Source organism: Silene latifolia, chromosome X, assembly GCF_048544455.1.
Source record: "Silene latifolia isolate original U9 population chromosome X, ASM4854445v1, whole genome shotgun sequence".
Taxonomy (NCBI): domain Eukaryota; kingdom Viridiplantae; phylum Streptophyta; class Magnoliopsida; order Caryophyllales; family Caryophyllaceae; genus Silene; species Silene latifolia.
Genome location: NC_133537.1, coordinates 82,257,075 through 82,274,652, shown reverse-complemented (window position 1 = coordinate 82,274,652; position 17,578 = coordinate 82,257,075). Strand labels below are relative to the sequence as shown.

General features: G+C 38.5%; 2 long non-coding RNA genes across 2 annotated transcripts; both read left to right on the top strand.

The window, feature by feature from the left end:
• The first annotated feature begins 258 nt into the window (after window positions 1-258).
• Window positions 259-638, top strand: LOC141621467 (uncharacterized). The gene is made up of 2 exons (XR_012532356.1): window positions 259-334; window positions 434-638. It is a non-coding gene; the product is annotated as an uncharacterized LOC141621467 (long non-coding RNA).
• Window positions 639-6,887: 6,249 nt separating this feature from the next.
• On the top strand, window positions 6,888-8,162 carry LOC141621466 (uncharacterized). Its single transcript, XR_012532355.1, has 3 exons — window positions 6,888-7,126; window positions 7,475-7,652; window positions 7,907-8,162. It is a non-coding gene; the product is annotated as an uncharacterized LOC141621466 (long non-coding RNA).
• Window positions 8,163-17,578: the final 9,416 nt, after the last annotated feature.

The following is a 17,578-nucleotide window of genomic DNA, read 5'->3' as shown; positions in this document are numbered from 1 at the left end:
ACCAATTAACTCCATCCTAACAAACGCCATTTTCATCACTACAAATTAATACCAACTCGCGTGCAAACTACTTTGTCTCCATTTTTTTATAAGGTATTTTCTCCATTCCTTATTCAGTGATTTGTAGTTTGTTTTTTTGTTAATTATTGCCTTTGTTAAACTATCATAAAAAGAGTTCATTTGATTTTTCAATTTTCAATTATGGGTTTGTTGATGTTTATTTGTTCAATTGTTAATTATGGTTGTGCAGATCAAATTCGAGGTCATTTGATAATTAACAATGGTTTTTGCCAAGAAAAATGCCAAGAAATCTTCCAAGAAATCTGAATCGAAGGTAAAAAATCTCGTGTTGTTGGTATAACTCTTATAGAATGATTTGTAACTTCAATTAAATATCTGTATAACTCTAATCCCAATTGTTTGTCATCTACAGATGGATGTTGTAGAAAGTATTGACACGGGAGTTGATATCCAGGTTAAAAGTTTCGATTTTGATTTATACGTTACTAGATGTCTAACTCTGCTTACTAGATGTATAACTATAGTACTCAATATGTATAACTCTGGGTAATTAATGTAAAACTCTGGTTAATAGATGTATAACTCTGGGTAATTAATGTAAAAAACTGGTTAATAGATGTACTCAATATGTATAACACTGGGTAATTAATGTAAAACTCTGGTTAATAGATGTATAACTTTAGTACGCAATATGTATAACTCTGTTGCTAGATGTATAACTCGGGTTCTAGATGTATAGCTCTTCGATTCTCGTGACCAACTCCTTCTTTATAATGTCAAACTCTAATTGTTATATGTATGACTATACTTTTAATTAGTTTCCATTCATAGAGTTATACAATATATGCCTACAGTTATACAATTTATACCTGGATATATACAATATATAGCTAGAGTTATACAATTTATACTTTGGAGTTATACATTAGATGCCTGGACTTATACCTGGAGTTATTCCTGAAGTTATTCATTATACTGTATATGCTTACAGTTATACATTGTAACTCTGGGTAATTAATGTAAAAAACTGGTTAATAGATGTATAACTTTAGTACGCAATATGTATAACTCTGGTTCATAGATGTATAACTCTGGGTTCTAGATGTATAGCTCTTCTGATTCTGTGACCAACTCCTTCTTCATAATGTCAAACTCTAATTGTTATATGTATGACTATACTTTTAATTAGTTTCCATTCATAGAGTTATACAATATATGCCTACAGTTATACAATTTATACCTGGATATATACAATATAAAGCTAGAGTTATACAATTTATACTTTGGAGTTATACATTAGATGCCTGGACTTATACCTGAGTTATTCCTGGAGTTATTCATTATCTTGTATATGCTTACAGTTATACATCTAGGACTAGAGTTATACATTACATGACCAGAGTTATACTTTCTATTGCTAGAGTTATACATCTAGGACTAGAGTTATACATTACATGACCAGAGTTATACTTTCTATTGCTAGAGTTATACATTTTATCGCAGTCATTTGTTGTATAACTCTGATTACATGTTGAATAACTTCTGCTGTCATAATGTATAACTGGAGTTATACAATATTTGGTTAGAGTTGTACATTTTATTCCTGGAGTTATACAGTATATGCCTAGAGTTACACATTAGATAACTTGTTATTATATGTATAACTGTACTGTTAATCTGAATCCCTTTTTGTTTGTCAGACTACGGATGGATGTTGTACCAATCTTGAGAAGGAGCTGATTCCCAGGTTCAAAGTTTGACCCTTTTATAACTGTTGTCATTTGTTGTATAACTCTGATTACATTTTGAATAACTTTTGCTGTCAGAATGTATAACTCTTGATATTTCCTGATTAACTCTATTATCAGAATGTATAACTTTTCTTATATTTTGTATAACTCTGACTATCTATTGTATTACTTTAATTCACAGTATGTCTATTTCTTTGTTCCAAATATCTCTAATTGCAACTACAGTATGTCTAATTTTGTGTGTTGTCCTTGCTTTTCCCCAGATGGTTGAGGCCAAGCCAAGGGTAAAGAGGGTGCATGAAGTAACGGTTTCGTGTCGACCTCAAAGACTTGTCTCTGTCATTGAAAAGCTTAATGAGGATCAGGTGTCCGCTGTTAAGAAAATTGGGTTTGGTGGCCTTTTGGAACTCAAGATTAGCAGCTTCCCACTTGCACACTTTCGCTGTTCTTGGAGTCCTTCTCGACGGGTCATATGTGTTCGGGGCTTCGCGGAAGAAGGAGTTTATGATCGATAAGCATGACGTGCATGATCAAGCTTGTTACCTTTCGGACCCAGCCCTCTCCCTTTGGTGCCTGTGAGCTCGCAGAAGGGGTCCACCGATCCCGAGAATAAGGAGCTGAAGGATAAATGGCGGCAAGCGTACGGGGTGGCCAAAGGGAATAGTTCAATACCCTTAGGGAAAGTTTTCAAGCAACTTATGGAGTACGAGGAGGCGGACGATCAATTTTGCCGCCTATTTGTTTTGTTCTGTATGTCTTCATTCCTCGCACCCACCCCAAACAACGGGATAGATTGGAAGTCATTAAGGGTGTAGAAGATCCTAAAGCCATCCCGCATTTTGACTGGTGCTCTTATATTTTGGACATGACGGTGAAAGCGGGGTAGATCAGAAAAACGGGGTAACAATGTTGAACGGGTGTATCCCGTTCCTCATGATAAGCTACTTTCAGCGATATGATTACAAGGGTAAGCCTTGTGAACATGATCTACCTTTGATTAAACATTGGGATGAAATCTGCGCTTGTAGAGAGGGTAAAATTTGAGGTGGGTCAAAGGGGATTGGGTACTTTAACCTTGTCTAAGACCAGGTATCCAAGGTGCCTTCAAGACCCCTCTTATGGAAGGAGTGTGGACGAGTGGCGACCTCGGCGGCCCGCGTGAACCCAAACAATCTGTTGCTAACCCCCCCCCCTCTCTCTCTCCCGCCCAAGTTCGAGAAGAAGTTCCTTCGAGATAGAACTACCATCGGCGTCGAGGATGACCAGGAATTGAAAGCTAGGGTCATTTGTCGATGTAAGTGCAAACTATTATATATTTACTGCGAGATGGATTACTGTTTCACAACGTACCCATATATTATAATATAACTAACTTAGTGTACTTCTTGGATTCAGGGTACCCACGAGCTTTATCTACAAATGCAAAGGAACGCTATTGTGTTCTATTCATGGTACGCACATGCAACCGCACGGATCAAAGCTGTAACTAGTGATCCGACGGGCCTAAATCCTAGTCAGGCCTCTCAAGAATTCTTTGAGGGTGAAAAGATTCAAAAGTACGTCGCTGAAGCAGAACAGATTGCAGAAAGGCTGAAGGTTTCTGTGGGTAACGCTCCTGCATTTGGAGAGGTAGTTACTGAGCCTCCCAAAAAATCTGACGGAATCGATGCATCTACGCGTCAAATAAGTGAAGTTCTGTCTAGTCTCGCCAATGATGCGGGTGGCAGGGGTGGTAACCCCCGTGTTGAGCCGCGTCTAGAGTCCGTCAAAGCCGACACGCCAACGAAATCGATTGCAGTTTCATGGTCAAAGATTATGGAGGAAGTGGGAGGTGATACGGTCGTTTCTAAGCCGTTGTCACCGATAGCCCGGGGTTAGAGGATCAAGTTGTGTGCACCCCCGCCCCAACTGTCAGAGAACTGTTGTTAGAGGCGCGTTACACCGAGGAGGAAATTGACGAAACTCTTGGACCGTCAAAGGACGATGAGGCTCGTCTCTGGACAGGTGATGAGGGGCATGAGCACGTTCATGGGGACGGATTGAATGAAAATGCTGAAAATGGTGGAAGATTGTCAGACACTGACCATGAAGGAGCAGCAGACATTGTAGGCCAAGCTGACGGACGGTCAGAGAATGCTGAATCTCGCCCCGTGGTAGGTGATGAGGTGCATGAGCAAGTTCATGGGGAGGGATTGCAAGAAAATGTTGAAAGATTGTCAGACAATCAACCGTCAGAAAAGGCGATGGAAAAATCTACGGTCCCGAATGGGTTTGGACACACAAGAATTGATGGAGTGTCTTTTTCTCTTCTTGAAATGAAGGAAGCTGCATGTGGACTTCCAGCGTACGGGAGTGGTCCTGGTGGCGAGGTAATTTTTTTAATTTGCGATAAATACTTTTTATACAATGTTTTTTTTTTTTTTTTGTTTATTGGTAGTGTATAACTCTATGTTGATATAGTATAACCTTGTTGAAACTTATGTTGAGGCCTTGTAACTGTAGTATAACTGTAACGGCCGGTTGGTACAACTCTTAACCAAGATATACGACCACGCTTATACAAAGATATGACTAGAGTTATACAATAGATGCTTTAGAGTTATACATTAGATAGCTGGAGGTATATCTAGAGTTATACAAAGAGAGTTATACATTATAGTGTATATGCTTACGATTATACATTATATGGCCGAGTTATACATTTTATGCTTACGATTATACATTTTATGGCTAGAGTTATACGTTTGGCGTTTAATTTTGTTATTTTTCATTCAGGCCACTTTGAAAAAGGATGTAATTGAGAATGTTGAACAACATTCTAACAATGGGGAGTAAACGTAGATGTTGTCGAGGTGCGGAGATCACCCGGGGAATCCTTCAACCAATGTCTGGAAATGAAATCCCCCTGACTTTCATGAGCACGGCAGAGGTGAATGAGGCATTTGCCGGGGTTGAGGAGCGAATGATCGATCTTTGCCAAAGAAGGTTTGGTAGTTGAAATCGCTGGTGCTAGGGTTGAGCCGGTTGCACCACATCCACCCCCTATTTATGTGCCGCGATGTGACATGATCCACCATCCCTTCTTGCTGCATTCAACTGACCCCCTTCCGTGTATGGACATTGTACCTGAGAACCTAGGTTGTTCTCGGGATTGCGGGGCACCCGAACCTGACCAGCACGTATGCTCACAGTGGTTGCGTTTTAACAAGGAACGTTTCAGGACGGTGTTCAGGGTGAGGAAGGATGTAATGGATTATGTATTTGATGAATTCCACGACCATAATAAATCGTAAGTAAAAGATAAGTTTTACCTATATTTCAATACGACAGACAAACAGGCCATGAATGCATTCCCTTGCTGCGTGTCTCAATTTTGCTAATCCTTTGTAGGGAACAATTGGTCACATATCCCACACCAAACCGCATAACGCGTATTGATCTCCGGTCGTTGATGCCCGGAAACAGTTCTGGAAATGTCATCGATCTTTGTCCGTGCTACTCAATCGGCTTACGCACGCGAACACCGCAAATGCTGTTTTCAAGTTCGCTGTTGTTTCTTTGGCCTAAGTCACTCTGTAAGTGTGCTCGAACTCCGCAAGTTATTTTGTGACAACCTGTACGTACCTTGTGATACAAGTCGCCAACCCCGTCTATCATTTTTATAGGCCCTAGCAATTGAAATTTGGCAAGGCAGGAAGAAAAACTTGGTTGTTGATCATTCTGAAGGCTTTTGTTACGCGTGGGACATGTGGCAAGAGTCGTGTCCTAGTCCATTCCAACTGGACTCCGATATGGTGAGCTCAGATATCAATATAGAGACATTTACATACTGGAATGATACATTATTTTCGTAGAGTTTAACAAAGATATGCTTAGAGTTGTACAATATATGCTTTGGAGTTAGGCCTGGAGTTATACTTAGAGTAATACACGAATTATACACTACACTGTATATGCTTACAGTTATATATTTTATGGCTAGAGTTATACATTCTATTGCAAGAGTTATACATTATATAACTCTAGCTTTCAGAATGACTAGAGTTATTCGTTGCGGGACTCGAAGTTATACATTATTTTGTGTGTAGAGCTATACAAGATACGCTTAGAGTTTCGATGAGTGGCTAACCTCACTCCATAACTCTGGACATATAATGTATAACTCTTGCCATAGAATGTATAACTCTATGCACATAAAGTACAATCGTAAGCATATACGATATAATGTATAACTCCAGGCAAATGCTTACGCACATAATGTACAATCGCAACAATATACTTTGTGTAACTCTAGAAATTGATTGTACAACTCTACTCATATAATGTATAACTCTAGCAATAGAAAGTATAATTCCAACTACGCACAATATGTATGCCTCTAATCTGCTTATTATGTTTTATAACTCTTAGATTTTTGGTGCATGTGTGTAGGTTTTCGTCCCGTGCACCGGTGATGAAGATCATTACTCTTGCATTTGTATAAATTTCCTGTCGGAGCAGATCGAGTATCTTGATAATCGTTCTTACGAGGACGATCTTCAAATTACCGTACGGAGGGATTGCGCGTATTCATCGTAAGTCCTATCAAACTGGTGACTAGATTAATCATTATCTCCATTTGTTTTCTTAATTGGTAATCCGCTTTTAAACGCCTTGCCTAACTTCCGCCAGAGTGATGCAATGGGAAAGTATATGGCCTACAAAGGGCTCGACAAAGGCAAGAGAGTTGAAGGGTTCCCTTTTGTCAACATTAAATTCAATCGGCGGGGAGCGGGACATACCGCCAATGACGTGTGTCTCATACGTCATGGTTCATATGTTCTTTGTCACCGTGGAGAGCCATTCGACTGTACCCTAGGGACTGAGGAAAGCAATGACCTCATGCGAGCGGAAATTGCTGCAACCCTTGTCCTCAGTGACATTAACGTGGACAGGGAAGATGTGTTATCCAGGGTATCAGCTTTTAAGGAGCTTAAAGACCGTGAATTGGAGGAGGCGCGTGATAAACGAGAGGTCGGCCAAGAACACAAGTGGAAGGAAGAGAGGTGTTGGAAATGCGGAGAACAGTTCGCTAAACGACCTTGCTCTAAGGTCGGTTCAACCTTCCAGACTCCACCTTCCAAAGTAGCCCTGGGCCGGACGCCGTCCAGTCGGGCCCTCTCAGCTGTTAATAGCCGCTCCCGGGGTAAGGGCGACGGCCTTGGTTGCACCAAATATGTCGGCGAACTAGACGCCGACCTTACCGTGGTCGCCAAGATGATGAAGATGAACAAGGCATTAACTAGGGACATCCCGGTGTATCGCAAACAAGTGGCTGACTACGTTTTTCTTGATGACTACAAATTTCCAAATGAGTAAGCTGTCTAAAATCCTATTTTTTTTATCATATTAAGTTTTATTAATATAGACACATTTCCATACTGGGAATTCTACCGTATTTTGAGTAGAGTTTTACAGTATATGGTCAGAGTTGTACAATATATACTTTGGAGTTATACATTAGAGGCCTGGAGTTATACCTAGAGTGATACATGGAGTTATATGTTTCATCACTGAAGTTATAAATATCGTTAATGGGGTTACACATTCCTAAACTGCAGTTATACATTTCACCAGTGAAGTTATGCAGTCATTTTAATAGCAGTTACCTTCCCATTTAGTATACGTTATAGCCTGATTAACTCCTGCTGTCTGAACTACAGTGAACCACTTGTGAGTTATGGACGGCACGGAACAATTAATAGGTTGCAAATGTTGTCTATGCTCCCTGAGACGCCAATGGATGAAAAAGTGATTGAGTGTTGGTCCTTGTTGCTTAATCGATTGGAGGCAGAGGATTGCGGGCTTTTTCGTTCGTCTTTCTTCGGTATCCGTCATATGGTATGGTCCTAATCAATCCCTTTAATATGTTATAAGAGTTGCACATACCCTCTTTAAAACTTTCACAAAGGGAAATTAAGTCTAAAGTTATACATTCCCGCCCGGAGTTAAACATTTTGTTTTGAGGAGTTATTAACAACCAAAGTATGAACTCGGGCATTCTTCATTATGCTATAAGAGTTCTTTGTGCAACTCCAATGCACAACCCCTATAACTCCACTGGTATCCTCACACATATACTGCTACTTGAACAGGAAATAATCTTGAACCTTGTGCGAGACCCTGTCCAACAAACACCGGACACCGACAGGTTGTACAATACGTGGGACGTATTCCGAACCGACTGTGGGACAGATTTCAGCTTCAAGGCTGATTTAATCTTCGTACCCATTAAGATTGAAGCCCATTATGCATGTGTGTGTATCAACTTTAATTCTAGGACGATTGATCTTCTGGACTGTAAGTACTATTCAAGTCCGCGGCAATCGGAGATATGCAAAGCTGGTCACATTGTTGTAAGTGGAATTAAATTGTAATTATGTTCAACAACTAAAAAGTGGGGTCACCGCTTTTACAATCTCACTTTTTGACGTTCTTGCCTCTCACAAAGCGAGCCTCATGAGCGACTACGTGGAGTCAAGGGTCAAAGAGAAGAACGGAGGGAAAGACATACCGGCGTTCCGGTTCGTCGAGATCCGTTTGCCTGGCATCATCAAACTATAAATGACACCGAGTCTGGCTTGTTCGCCATGATGCACATGTTAATGTACGAGGGGGAAAGGTTTGATCACGTTGATCTCGATAGGAAGGTGAACCGTCGCTATTTGGTGATCCAGTTGGCAGCGACGCTTCTCCTAGCTGACATGAACATCATCAGGGAAGGAGTTCTGGACAAGGTCAATGGTTTCATCGGCGATAAATTACAGATCGCCAAGCAATTAGAAGCCAGACGGAAAGCGGCGAGAGGAGAAAAAAAACCTGCTAAAAGATAGAATTTATTTCCTTTTGATTATGTATCCTCTTTTTTTGCAACTCTAGTATGTTGTCATGAAACTCCTTGACAACTTAGACAACTTTTTGTCATAGATTGTTACTATATCATCTTGGTCAGTGATAATTAAAATCCAAGTTTCGCAAATAAGTATTAGAGTTATACACTCTGTGAAGTAAAGTTATATAAATTATGTACAGGACTTATACATCACATGACTGCAGTTGTGAAAAAAAGGCAAAATTTATCAGACAGCTAAGAGTTATAGAAAAAACATCAACAGTTATACAAACTGTGTACCAGAGTTATACAACATATGACTGCAGTTATGTAAAAGGCAATTGTTATTAGACAGTTATGAGTTTTACAAAAAATAACAACAGTTATACAAAATGTGAACAAGAGTTATACACTCTGTGAAGTACATTTATCCATATATGGGTAAGAGTTGTACTTAAAGCCACCAAATTATAATTCATTCTTAAAGCCACTTTTCAATATCGGATATGTTGCCATGAACAGAACTCGTCAAAATAATGTAAAAGAGTTATACAACATTAGCTTGAAACTTCACGGACCATATTCGAAGTTATACAAACTGGAAGGTGCAACCCCCCTTCAAAATAGACAAAAGCTAGCTATTAACGACCCCTTCCGTCTCACCAGATTTTTTACCTTTTAAAGAAAAAAAGATTGTAAATAATTTGTTGAGACGGGGGTATTTTTCTACTGCCTACTACTACAGCATGTTAAGTTTCTCTATTCTTCTTCTTCGTCGTCTTCGTCTTCTTCTTCTTCTTCTTCTTCTTCTTCTTTCTCTTCTTCTTCTTCTTCTTCTTCTTTTGCTTGAATCTTTGGTGAAGACGGTGGATGCTCGAGAGAATGGGTTAGGGCGATTCCGTTTATCGTGGTGTGCCATTTGTTTACAGTTATTACACATGCGCTTTGGCTTAGAAGCCAAGGCAATGGCTTTAGCCTTAGCTGACACCATTCTTTTACCGCTGCCTTTGTTTTTCGATTGTTTTGGTGGAAGTATTGTTACCTCGTCATCAAGGGGGCAACCAAGGATTCGCTCAAATTCCTGCTGCTTTGTTAAATCCTTCTTGTACGGTAAAAGTTTCTCCTTGAACTCTCTAATTAACGAGTATAAGTTCACAACTTCAGTCTCACTCGTGCCACGAAGTAAACCAATGGTTGCATGAACTTCTGACCACAACTTCACCATCGCAACTTCTTTTGCATCAGCGCTACTATTTGTTTCCATTTGTTCACCATCACATTCGATAATCAATTGCAATGCATCCTTTCTCCATCTTGTAGAAACGTAATCAACCGGAATTGTCTTCATGCCGTTAGCCGACAAAATCCATACTATATGTCGCACACGAAATCCCATTCTTTCAAACATCATACAAACTTTGACTTGTAGTCTGTGTCCCTGTAATCCAATTAAATCATGCCGTCAGTAGTCTTATACATATAATAACAGTTAAACATTATCACGTAGAGTTATACATATGGCAACAAGAGTTATACGATCAAAAGCTACGATTATTCAAACCCTAATCGAGTTATACTACAAATAGTCTGCAGTTCATTAAAAATTGAATTTCTAAAGCTAAAGTTATTCAATATATAACCGAGTCATACTGCAAATGACAACGATTCGATGAAAAATTGAATAACTCCTAATGGCAACAACGATTAAACATATGGCAACAAGAGTTATACATTCGAAGTAGAGTTATGCATATTATCGGAAAAATTATACATTCGAAAAACTTTAGTTCACTGAACAATTGTATAACTTCTATCTTCAGACAATGTAACTTTGGCGCAATATCTACCAACTTTAGTCAACTACCACATAAAGTTGATGCCAAAATGTTGTTACCTGGTTGTACTCTACGTTAAAACTTTTCTGTCGATTGAATCCTTTACGGCGGTCACTTCAACCCCATCTACTTCAAAGATAGCCCCGGTCTTACATGTATCGATTGAGCAAATGACCTCTAGTTGGAATTCCTTGAAAACCTCACGGGTATAAACATTTGCCGCATATTCCTCCATGGGTAAATGCGTGCTGCGTGCGGTGTTGAGTGTAGGTTTTCATGGTCAAGTCTCTTCTGCGTATGCCGTCGATGGTCCATAGCGCTTTCAAAACGCATCCAAAACTCCACTAACGTGCACCGACTTCGCTCGAACTTCTTAAAAAAACTATTATCGCTCTCTGATCTCTGGGTTGTTCTCATTACACCACCCATGTTCAAGTCCCTGCAATGTGCCATCACCCATTGTCTCCTTTTATCGAACGCCTCTGTAAACCACTCATTGTTCACAAGACCATGCGCGTCCATTATTTCTGCCCACCTAGCGTCAAAGTCGTCTGCTTCTATGTTGTCGTCCCATATAATGTTGTTCAATTTCTGAACGAACTCCTTATAATCCTCCCTTGTCACCCCGACCTTTGATGGCACCTTGTTCATTATATGCCACATGCAAAATCGGTGGCGTGCGGTCTTGAAGGCAAGGGGTACGGCCTTAATAATGCCCGGATCCTGATCGTGATAATGTACTTGGGTTCCTTTCCTCCCATAGCATTCAAAAACCTGTTGAAAACCCACTGGAAGTATTCATGGTCTTCATGGGCAATCAACGCCCCCACGTTAATGTTACGATCGCTTATGGTGATCTATGCCAGTGAATGGCGTGAAAATCATATCGTATTTGTTTGTTGAGTATGTTGGGTCGTGCGACACTTTGCATCTCCAAATACGGAGTAGTTCCTTCTAGCGGTTTTGTCGGCCCATATTGCGCACCAAGGTCGTTATCCTTGTCAACTTCATAATCAAAATAAAACCCCCGCCTATTCTCGTGCCATATTCTTGAACCGGTCAATGAACAATTGATCGTCCCGTTTATGGATGAAGCACTTCACATCTCTGTGGAAGTTCTTAAAATCAGTTAAGGATGCACCAATGTTCTCGAACCCGTTTACGAACTCCTTACACATGTTGTACGTCCTAGTTGCTCCTATCCTCAACTGCAGGGGACAACAAATCCTTATCAGTGCTTATTAATAACCAAGATTTCCTCAACTATAACCCGTTCAGCTATTCTTATAACTCCATCAAACATATGCATAACTCCGTTGATTTATTGTGCACCTACTTATTATTTTTAACTCTTAGGTTACATAACTCTATCATCTCGGTGAATAACTTTAGAAGTTTGCCATTCAATTAGTGGATGTTTGTTTAATAGTAAACTAACCCTTGAGTTGTACATTATCAAGTACTTGTGAAAATCTTCTATGTTCCGCGACATCTTTTGAAACTGACGATCCTCACTCGATACAAGCTCGTGATTATGCCCCATGTGGAATCGGTCAATTACTAGTACTCCATTCTTCATAAATAGCCTGACATGTGCTTTACACCCTACCCTCTTGATTGTATATTTCTTCCCTCTGTTTGCGTTCTTTTTCCCCATTGCATTTCTTCTTCCCTAACCCCTGGTCTCTTTTTTTTTTTAATTACCGCCTCTCCTTTTGGGACATATGTGAATCCCTCTCTCTGCAAACCAAGAACTTTGTCTTTACTTCACCGTCGCGCCATTTTTTCGTCGAGTCCTTCCGAACATCAAACCCGGACGCCAATGCATAAACTTTATAGAATGTCATTGCCTCGTCGATTTCAAAAAATTGTTGCCCTACACAAGGTGTAAACTCCGCTGCCAAATGCTTACAATACTCGGCTTCCGCCCTTACGACCACACTGAAAGAGAATCAAACATCCATGAAATGATTAAGAAATACATAACTCTACGCATATCTTTGTATAACTCTATGCACAGATCGTATAACTCGGGCACAGAGTGTATAACTTTGGGTATATAATGTATAACTCTTACCATTCAATGTATAACTCTAGACAAACTCCGTATAACCCTAGTCATTCAATGTAAAACTCTAGTCATACAATGTACAACTCTAGTCAAACTCTGTATAACCCTAGTCATTCAATGTATAACTCTAGTCATTTAATGTATAACTCTAGTCACAATATTTATAATTCTAGTCAAAAGATGTAAAACTCTAGTCACAATTTGTATAACTCTAGACATACAATGTATAACTCGGCATCGATGTATAACTCTAGTCACACTGTAGAACTATTGGCATTTGATGTATAACTCTAGTCACAAAGTATTTATAATTCTAGTCACACTTTGTAGAACTCGGGCACGAGAATGTAAAACTTTAGGCGGATAATGTATAACTCTAGTCGACCAATGTATAACTCTAGTCACAATCAGATAACTCTAGACATACAATGTATAACTCTTGGCATCTGATGTATAACTCTAGTCACGTATTTATAATTCTAGTCACACTTTGTAGAACTCGGGCACGAGAATGTAAAACTTTAGGCGATAACGTATAACCCTAGTCATCCAATGTATAACTCTAGTCATTTAATGTATAACTCTAGTCACTGTATTTATAATTGTAGTCAAAAGATGTAAAACTCTAGTCACAATCTGTATAACTCTAGACATACAATGTATAACCCTTGGCATCTGATGTATAACTCTAGTCAAAGTATTTATAATTGTAGTCAAAAGATGTAAAACTCTAGTCACAATCTGTATAACTCTAGACATACAATGTATAACTCTTGGCATCTGATGTATAACTCTAGTCCTTTTTATGTATAACTCATTCTACACAATGTATAACTCTGTCCATATAATGTATAACTCTAGGTATATAATGCATAACTCTATGCATACTTTACATTCTAAGAGTATACATTTAATTAAACGGCACAATATCCGAATGCGAAGGGTTATAAGATTTGAAGCAGGGATATGGCACAACTTCCTAAACAAAATTCGTATTAATTTAAGCATCAACCACCAAACATATTAATTAAAAAACCACTCAAAGGACACATTACTAATTATAAATTCATTCCACTGCCTCAATAACCAGTCCATTATATCCCTATCTCCACCCTAAACTCAAAAACCTAAATTCTTAAAACCTAATAAACTCCAATCTTCCTTCAAGAATGAATGATACCATTCGTTTAACATGCATTATGACCGAGTACAACAAAAGTTTCATAAGCCGCTTGAGGGAAATCGAGAGGAAGTACAGGGAATTCCTTAAGGATGCTCGGATCGCACTCAAGGACGCCAAAGAAAATGGCTTGTCGGAGCGGCAGATCTGCAAATTGTTAGAAGATATTGCATCTGCGGAACGAAACCTCCAAATAGCAAAGGAGGAGAGGATGAATATCATAGAAGAGACTGCATCCCTATATGAACATCTAAGAACTGTTTTTTTAGCAATGCATTAGGTTTATGTATCTATATATCTATTAATTAAGTTCATCTATGTTAAATGTTTTGGTAATTTGTTTTATTTTATTTGTTTTATTTTATTTAATTTGTTTTGGTAATAAACTCGGAAAAACTAAGCGACTATTAATTACGTAAAAAACCATGACGGAGAAAAATACAAGCAAAGAACACACAATGTAAAACTCTAGACACAGTCCGTATAACTCTAGAAACAGCATGTATAACTCTATGCTTTTAATGTATAACTCTAATCATACAATGTACAACTCTAGAGACAGCATGTATAACTCTAATCATACAATGTACAACTCTAGAGACAGCATGTATAACTCTGTGCATTTAATGTATAATCTAGGCACAGTCTGTATAACTCTACGTACACAACATATAACTCTAGTCATACAATGTATAACTCTAGTCATACAATGTATAACTCTAGCTATACAATGTATAACTCTTATCATACAATGTATAACTCTAGTCATACAATGTATAACTCTAGCTATACAATGTATAACTCTTATCATACAATGTATCTCTTATCATACAATGTACAACTCCATACACAGTCTGAATAACTCTAATAATACAATGTACAACTCTAGAGACAAAGATGTATAACTCTGTGCATTTGATGTATAATCTAGGCACATCACAGTATAATCGTAGTCATATACGATGTATAACTCTAGGTACAAAACGTATAACTCTAGTCATACGATGTATAACTCTAGCTATACAATGTAAAACTCTTAGCATATAATGTAAAACTCTATAAACAGTCTGCATAACTCTAGTCACACGATGTATAACTCTAGCTACATCATGTATAACTCCAGGCATATCATGTACACCCATCTTCACTTAATGAATTTATAACTTCAGCTATAACATGAATAACTATATCAAAATTGGTTCTTTAGTAAGATTTTTACGCACAATTTAGGTTTTCAATTACCCTGTTACCTGAAGCTGCAGGAAATATTCAAAGAGTTTTACTACAAACGTCTGGAGTTATAATACTGTATTATTGAAGTTATACATATTTGGGTCAGAGTTTTTCAAAAACGCACTGGAGTTATAATTCCTACTTGATCAAGCTTTTCAATTTCGATCATTTTTTGCCATCAACAACAAGCTACCAAAATGAAAGAACAATCTTGATGAACACCATGAAAGTACAACAGTATTAACAATAATAACCTAGACACAAATAAGAAAGTAAACAACTCACCTTCGACGGCAACTTCAATCTGCATATGATCCACTTCACAAACACTGAATGTCATTTCCTGCTTATTTCTCTGATGAAGAATGACAATTTTTTTAACGGATGAACAATAACGTACTTTATCTTATAACAATTTTTTTATCTGACGATCACTGACATAGTTTTCCATTAGCGCTGATATTTCTCTTATTTTTTTGATGATTTATATTGTATTTTACGGGATTTTGGATCGTTTTTCCGGGATTTTTATGGGTTTTTGCTTGTTGAGAGGTTTTGAATGGTGAAAAGAGGAGGGAAGCATGCAAAATGATATAGGAGGCTTTGTTTATTCATAATGTCCGCGGGATTTGATATGGTGGCGATACATAAAACGAGTGGAAGTGGTCCCTCTCTCACACAATCAACATTTTCTTTTTTTTTTTTTTTTTTTTTCAAAAAAACACGCCCTCTCTCCTCATCTCATCCCTTCAATCCCTTCATCCAAGGGCTCTTATAAAGACTTAGGGCCTTATAAGGTATGAAGACCTTATAAGAACCCTTCTATATATATATATATATATATATATATATATATATATATATATTTTAACTCACATTCTCATTTTAGTACTCTATGTCTCCATGATTCCTTATCTTGCACCATATAAGTTTTGCAAACTTTCACTTGACTTATTCCAGTCCTTCTTGTCCCATTATACTTGACAACACCCATAATCCACTCAAATCATTACTCCTACTACCTAGCTCTTTAATCATTCTGTTACCTTCTCATTACTTCCCAAAAATCAAATTCCATAGTCTATATCAAGAACTTCTCATTCATTTCTTATCAACAATCTCTCTCATCATGCTACTCACTTATATTCACCACCAATAGGTCCACCCACTCAATGATTTCTCCTTAATTGATTACATGTTCCTTTAATATCTCCATAAATAAAGATTCTCCTCACCCGTTACTTCCCAAAGAATTACACACTAGGCTCACCTCCTAGTAATCCAAATTCCCAAACACAACCACTACATACAAATCCACATTGCGGTATCCATCGACCTAAGCTCATTAAACACCATTCTTTTCCATTCTTCTATCACGGTTTCCAAGTACACATATCCGACACCAACATAGTCATACCCATTTCCCTCCATTAGACCCCTACATATCCTAAATTACCACAATTCACATCCCTCATTTCAATCTTTTCATTCTCACATTCCTCAGAAGTACATTACCCCATGGCCATATACACCTATCACTACATAAATGAAGTTTACGACTATATCGCTCACCATCTCACAAAATATGCTCTTTGCCTCAATAAATTCATCAACTTCACTTCTATTCGACACGCTCACATATGACCACACAACTTCCTCACAACCCATACTAACCACAACATGATGTTCCCACATTACAGAATCCGTCTACCTCATGCATTAAGACCAAAATACACGTAAAACAACACATTAAGAACAAAACAATGCTATTGAAATCAATATGACATCCAAATAGGTCAAAAGACAAGCGTAGGTCCATGACAGGGGTCACTCGAACGAGTACAAGCCACTCGGTTGAGTTCTACAACTACTCGGCTGAGTGCTCACACTCCAGAAGCCGACCTATATATAAAATAAAAGAACTCGGTCGAATACTAGGGGTACTCGGTCGAGTACGACCTATTCGGTCGAGTACTCACTCAACTCGATCAAGTACGACCTACTCGGTCGAGTACTCACTCAACTCGGTCGAGTGGCCACATTCCAGAAGCTACGACAAAATCACAAACACCGTACTCGGTCGAGTGCCAGTGATACTCGGTCGAGTACCTCAGTTACCGCGTACTCGGTTGAGTACTTCAGGTACTCGGTCCAGTACCCTGCGCAATTCTCAACAGTGTCCTGTTTTCCTAAAACAGACATATCTCCCTTATTTCTTGGTCATTTTGGGCGTGCGACCTATCGTAGAATCGTAAGAGAACAAGCTATCAGTATTCTATCACCTCCAATTACAATCACGTCAATATCATTCCCAGAACTCGACTTATGACCTAAAGACAGCCCTTCCATAATCGGACTTCATACAAATCAATTTTTCTGAACAAAACAACTTAAACATTACCAATGCAAATAATAACAACTCAATACTTCTAAAGCCAATATATTAAGTGAGCTTTTATCATACCAACATGTAAATTAAACACAACATTCAATATGCATAACAAAACGACGTCTTTCTTCACATATTCAATTCCTCCACATTCGCATCCCTACTTTTATCAATTCGTGCTCATACTTCCCCACCACTAATACACATCACATCTCACCCATTTGAAA